The sequence below is a fragment of the Nerophis ophidion genome, linkage group LG08 (assembly GCF_033978795.1).
Source record: "Nerophis ophidion isolate RoL-2023_Sa linkage group LG08, RoL_Noph_v1.0, whole genome shotgun sequence".
Lineage (NCBI taxonomy): Eukaryota > Metazoa > Chordata > Actinopteri > Syngnathiformes > Syngnathidae > Nerophis > Nerophis ophidion.
In genome coordinates, this window is record NC_084618.1 from 69,653,572 (window position 1) to 69,660,540 (window position 6,969).

A 6,969-nucleotide genomic window follows, 5' to 3' on the forward strand; every position below is an offset into this window, starting at 1 on the left:
CTCCATTGAACACGGCAGCCAAACGGATATACTCAGCCATGAACGGTCAGTCAGCGAAGCACAAAGGGTCCGCAGCGCAGCATCGTTCACAACCCAGTATTATGGCCCACCTCGCAAAATGGAGATTCGATGGTGTATTTTATGCTGGGACAACAATGGCTATGCTGATAGAATAGAATAGAATAGAATATAAAGTACTTTATTGATCCCTGGGGGAAATTCCACACCACAGTTCACTCAAAATAAACAGTAATAATAATAAATAAAATATGACATATATTATATATATAAAATATAATATATGAATAATATAAATATATTCTACATATATTCTACATTTAAGTGCAGTCAAGAAGGAACATATGCATTATACCATGGGTAGCCAACCTTTTTGAAACCTAGAGCTACTTCTTGGGTACTGATTAATGCTTTGGGCTACCAATTTGATACACACTTAAATAAATTGCCAGAAATAGCCAATTTGCTCAATTTACCTTAAATAAACAAATCTATACATCTAAAAAAAAAAAAAGGGTATTTCTGTCTGTCATTCCGTCGTACCTTTTTTTCCTTTTACGGAAGTTTTTTTTGTAGAGAATAAGTGATGAAAAAAACACTTAATTGAACGGTTTAAAAGATGAGAAAACACGAAAAAAATGAAAATTAAATTTTGAAACATAGTTTATCTTAAATTTCGACTCTTTAAAATTCAAAATTAAACCGAAAAAAAGAAGAGCAAAACTAGCTATTTCGAATCTTTTTGAAAAAATTTAAAAAATAATTTATGGAACATCATTAGTAATTTTTCCTGATTAAGATTAATTTTAGAATTTTGCTGACAAGTTTTAAATAGGTTAAAATTGGACCAAGCTATATTTCTAAAAAAGACAAATCATTATTTCTTCTAGATTTTCCAGAACAAAAATTTTAAAAGAAATTCACAAGACTTTGAAGTAAGATTTAAATTTGATTCTACAGATTTTCTAGATTTGACAGAATTTTTTTTTTTAATTTTAATCATAATAAGTTTGAAGAAATATTTCACAAATATTCTTTGTCGAAAAAACACAAGCTAAAATGAAGAATTAAATTAAAATGTATTTATTACAGGGGCGGCATGGCGGAGTGGGTAGAGCGGCCGTGCCAGAAACCTGAGGGTTGCAGGTTCGCTTCCCACCTATTGACATCCAATTCGCTGCCGTTGTGTCCTTGGGCAGGACACTTCACACTGGTGAATGAAAGATGAATGAATGATTGGTGGTGGTCGGAGGGGCCGGAAGCGCAAACTGGCAGCCACGCTTCCGTCAGTCTACCCCAGGGCAGCTGTGGCTACAAATGTAGCTTACCACCACCAGGTGTGAATTAATGATGGGTTCCCATTTCTCTGTGAGCGCTTTGAGTATCCAACAATAGAAAAGCGCGATATAAACCTTATCCATTATTATTATTATTATTATTATTATTCTTTACAATAAAAAAAAAAAAAAACTTAACCATTGATTTAAATTGGCAGGAAAGAAGAGGAAGTAATTTAAAAGCTAAAAAGGTATATTTGTTTAAAAATCCTAAAATCATTTTTAAGGTTGTATTTTTTCTATAAAATTGTCTTTCTGAAAGTTATAAAAAGCAAAGTAAAAAAATAAATGAATTTATTTAAACAAGTGAAGACCAAGTCTTTAAAATATGTTCTCGGATTTTCAAATTCTATTTGAGTTTTGTCTCTCTTAGAATTAAAAATGTCGAGCAAAGCGAGACCAGCTTGCTAGTAAATAAATACAATTTAAAAAATAGAGGCAGCTCACTGGTAAGTGCTGTTATTTGAGCTATTTTTAGAACATGCCAGCGGGCTACTCATCTGGTCCTTACGGGCTACCTGGTGCCCGCAACCCCTGCATTATATAGTCTGAGGGCTGTCAGTATAAAGGACCTCCTGTGTCGTTCCGTGTTACATTTAGGGAGTCTGAGCCTTTCACTGAAAGTGCTCATTCTCTCCGCAAGGGTGGGAGGTGTTGTCCATAATGGCTAGGAGTTTTGCTAGACTTCTCCTCTCTGACACCAGCGCCAGAGAGTCCAGCTCCACTCCCACCACATTACTGGCCTTCTCTACCAACTTGTCCAGTCTGTTTGAGTCTCTCACTTCCAGCCCGCTGCCCCAGCAGGCAACGGCGTACGAGAAAGCGCCCGCCACCACCGACTCGTAAAACATCTTCAACATCTTTGTACAGACGTTGAAGGATCCTAGCCTTCTGAGGAAGTAGAGGCGGCTCTGTCCCTTCTTGTAGATGGCCTCAGCGTGTTTTGACCCATTCAGCTTGTTGTCGATGTGTACTCTGAGGTATTTATAATCCTCAACCATATGCACATCGACACAGGGGTCGCCAGAGTACTCCTCTTCCTTCCCAGGTCGACAACCAGCTCCTTGGTCTTCGTCACATTGAGCTGGAGGTGGTTCTTCCCACACCATGTGACAAAGTCCTCCGCCAGTGCCCTGTATTCCTCATCATCACCATCCTCAATACACCTCACTATCGCAGAGTCATCAGAAAACTTCTGAAGGTGGCAGGACTCTGATTGATATTGGAAATCGGTGATGTAAATGGTGAAGAGGAAGGGGGAGAGGACTGTACCCTGCGGGGCCCCGGTGTTGCAGACCAGCCTGTCAGACACACAGTCCTGGAGTCGAACGTACTGTGGTCTGTCAGTCAGGTAATCTACAACCCAGGACACCTAGGGGGCCTCCAACTGCATCTTCTCCAGCTTCACACCCAGTAGCCCAGGCCGTATAGTATTGAAAGCACTGGAGAGGTAAAAAAAAACATGACCCTCACACTGCTTGCAGGCTTGTCCAGGTGGGTGTGGGCTCGGTTCAGCAGGTAGATGACTGCGTCTTCCACTCCCAGTCGTGGCTGGTAGGCGAATTGGAGTGGGTCCAGGTGGGGCTTGACTGTAGGGCGGAGTTGTTCCAGGACCAACCTCTCCATGGTCTTCATGATATGGGAGGTTAGAGCCACCGGCCTGTAGTCCTTTGATGTGCTGGGTCACGTGCACTTGGGGATGGGGACCACGCATGAGGTTTTCCACAGTGTGGGGACTTTGTGCAGTCTAAGTGTCATGTTGAAGATGTGCTGGAGCACACCACACAGCTGTGGGGCGTAGGTTTTGAGCACCCTGGGGCTCACACCGTCAGGTCCTGCGGCCTTGCCTGTGTGTAACTTATTTAGCTGTGCATTCACCTGTTCTGCAGACAGACACACTGGGGGGGGGGGGGGGGGGGGGGGGTCCTCAGGTGGTTCGGGGAGGGGGGAGTCATCATCCTGAGGGTGAGGTGTTAGGCGGGGAGGGGGGGATGGATTGGTTTGCTGAAGTTGCCAGGGGCCCGGCTGGCATGCTTTGGGGGGGTGGGGGGATTGGGGGAATGAGCTTGTCTCGGAGCCACTGTGTCAAACCTGTTAAAGAACTGGTTTAGCTCATTGGCCCTCTCTTTGTCTCCGTCCACCCCCCGACCCCTCGATGGTTTGAGGCCGGTGATGGTCTGCATACCTCTCCAGACTGCCTCCATGTTGTTATCCTTCAGCTTCCCTTCCAGCTTCCTCCTGTAGTTCTCCTTGGCTTCCCTGAGTTTGGTCTTTAGCAGCACCTGAATTCTTTTCACCTCCTCCCTCTTACCAACATTGAATGCACTCTTCTTTTCATTCAGTATGGCTTTGATGTCTTTGGTCACCCACGGCTTGTTGTTTGGGTAGCAGGTGACCGTCTTTGATGGGACATTTGAGTCAACACAGAAGATGATATAGTCTGTGAAGCACTCTGTGAGCCCGTCAATGTCCTCACCATGAGGCTCCATGAGCACCTGCCAGTCAGTTACCTCAAAACAGCCTTGTAGTGTCTCTTGGACCCCTTCTGACCACCTTCTCACAGTTTTTTTGGTCACAGGCAGTCTTTTGACCAGTGGCAAATAACAGGGGTTGAGGTAAACAAGGTTGTGGTCTGACCGGCCCAACTCTGGGAGTGCTATCGAGCTTTACGCATCCTTGATGTTTGCGTACAGCAGATCCAGGATCTTATATCCTCTGGTGTGGCAGCTGACAAACTGAAGGAAGTTGGGTAGTGATTTGTCCATAGTAACATGGTTAAAATCCCATGAGATGAGGATGAGAGCTTTCGGGTGCTGGGTTTGTAGTCTGGCTATGGAGCTGTGGATGACGTCACTGGCAGCGGCAGCGTTTTGCAGAGGGGGGAGTGTAGACTGCCATCATTATAACATGCGGAATCTCCCTGGGCAAATAATATGGTCTGAGTCCTACAGCTAACATCACTATATTCGGGTCACAGTGGCGCTCTTTTATTCTAATATGACCGGGATGACAATATTTATTATTAATAAACAAAGCAAGCCCCCCTCCTTTCCGCTTGGTACGGTCCCGGTCAGCGCGCACCATTTCAAAGCCGTTTATAGAGACGTTACTATCCAGAACATCGTCGTCCAGCCACGTCTCAGTAAAACACATTAGGCTACACTCACGATATTCTTTCTGACTACCGGCAAGCACCGACAACTCATCCATTTTATTTGACAAAGAGCGCACAATACCCATGACGACGGAAGGAAGATATGGCTTATATCTCCTTCTCTGCCTCCTTGCTTCAGCCTTCTTCTGTCTCGAGCGTCTCCCTTTCCCTCGACAGCCGCGAGCACCTCCATTAGTCCTTTTTAGCTCCTCCGGGATCTGGTTAGTTAGCACCGAGTCCGTTAGCTGGATGCTAATAACTGGTGCCGCTAACAACAACAACTGTTCCCTGGTGTAGATGAAAGAGCCTCTCCACTGTTGTTGTCCGTTTGAGCTCGTCAGTAGCGTCCCCACCATCAGTAAGACGAACAAAACACTTCTAAACTGCATGTTTAGAAGGGCACAACTTGATAGAAAGTAAATGTAGAGTAAATGTAAAAATATAAAAAGTAAAAAAACGAACAAAGAACAAAAACTAGAGACAAGGACTGAGCGAACTGCATCAGGGGCTATCCAGATCGACGCATGCGCACTATTCCTGGAAGCAACATTCCGTTTTCATTTGCGGATGTCTACAACAAATCCATGAAGGGTGTTCCCGGATTCGGAGATCGCTCGCCAATATGCAAATGACAGAGCAAAGGTTACTCAAATAGTGAAAGTAAGTGTTGTTGTTTTTTTTTTTAGTAACCAGCAAGCACAGTAAAGTTAGTAGAACAACTGTGTTTTCATTACTGTGTATTTGATAGGTGCCGTCTGAAATGCAATTATTTATTCTATTTATATATATAATAAAATACATATATATATAGTTAGAATTCAATTAAAGTCAAGTATTTCATACATACATATATATATATATATATATATATATATATATATATATATATATATATATATATATATATATATATATATATATATATGAAATATATATGAAACACTCGAGTCGATGAATTATACGCCACCCCTCTTAACCATGCCCCCCGCCCCAACCACGCCACCAACCACGCCACCGCCCCACCCCCCATCAAGTCATGTCCCTTGTGTCTCCTGCAGTGTCTTTCCTGTTATCCGTGATCGTGTTTTGCCTCTCGACATTCATCCGGATTCCTGACTGCCTTCAACTATCCTCGACCCCTGCTTGGACGAGGACCACACTGCCTCGCTCCTACCTTCGACCCCTTGCCTGTTTACGGACTGCCTCTTCGCCTCGCCCTCCCCCCTTGATTCGACGTAGGATACATCCGACACTCACAGACAACAACCCCTAGTAACATTTACACTAATAATTATAGACATAGCCTCCACCTATTCACTTAGGGTAGCATACACACGCCACGTAATCATCAAAGGTTTAAATAAACCTTGAAAACCGTAGTTCTGCCTTGGTTGTTGCCTCCTCCCCTTCTCTGTACATAAAACGTAAATTAGCAAAATATGGAGTGCAATCCACTTAGTGCGTCCGTCTGTCTTACAGTAGCAGTAGAGTAGAAAAACAAGTTGCCTCTATATTGAAGCTATTATCATGTATATCTGATTTCTGACACCAAAACACTTCCAAATTGTGAATAAATAGACATGATTAAAAGAGTATCCATCTCACAGAGATACCCGAGCCATTTCGAGAGTTAATAAGGAAGCCAGACATCGCGCTAGCAACCGCAGATATCTTCCCCATCAACAACGATGCTAATCAAGCAGACTTTGCAAGAGCCAACAACGATTACTTTTGGAAACACAATGATCCAGAATTTACATTTTTGAGCCTAAACACGAAGAGGATGAGCAATAAGTTTTAGAAGGCTGACTGATGCAAAAACCTGGAGGAGGATGAGCAGGTAAGATGACTTTAATTATCATCAAACAAAAAAAATGAAGCAGTCTTGCAAACAGAAGTTCCAAACAGAATTATCATCGAGCACTGAGGAGTGCTCGAGACAAGGCATAAATAGCATACGTGTTGATTGGCAGCAGGTGTGGACCAGCTGCCAATCAACAGCAGGTGTGTGAAATGAACAGTGCTCAGCGGAACAAGGAGGAAGTGGAAACCAAAATAAGAGCACTGAATAAGAAGTAAATACAAGAACGAGGAAAACAAACAGAAATAAAGTGACATATCGTCACACTGACTGCATCCGCCGCATTGCAAGGTGCTAAACATACACACGAACCATATTAAACCATCATTGTAATGATACAGTGGGAGGCAGGGACATCGTTAGTTTGCAGTGTGTTTATTATAACAAAGAAACGAAGTGTGTAACTCATCCGAATGTGTGGTTTTGATTTTTTTTTTTTTTTTAAATTAATGATCCCCGCTAGTTGGTTGCCACAACAACCCACTAGTCTTCCTGGGGTCCACAAACTCAATACAATTTGAAGAAAAAACATATAATTATAAATACACACTACAGAAACAAATAAAAATGTGTCACGTGGGGGGTCGCATCTTTATGCG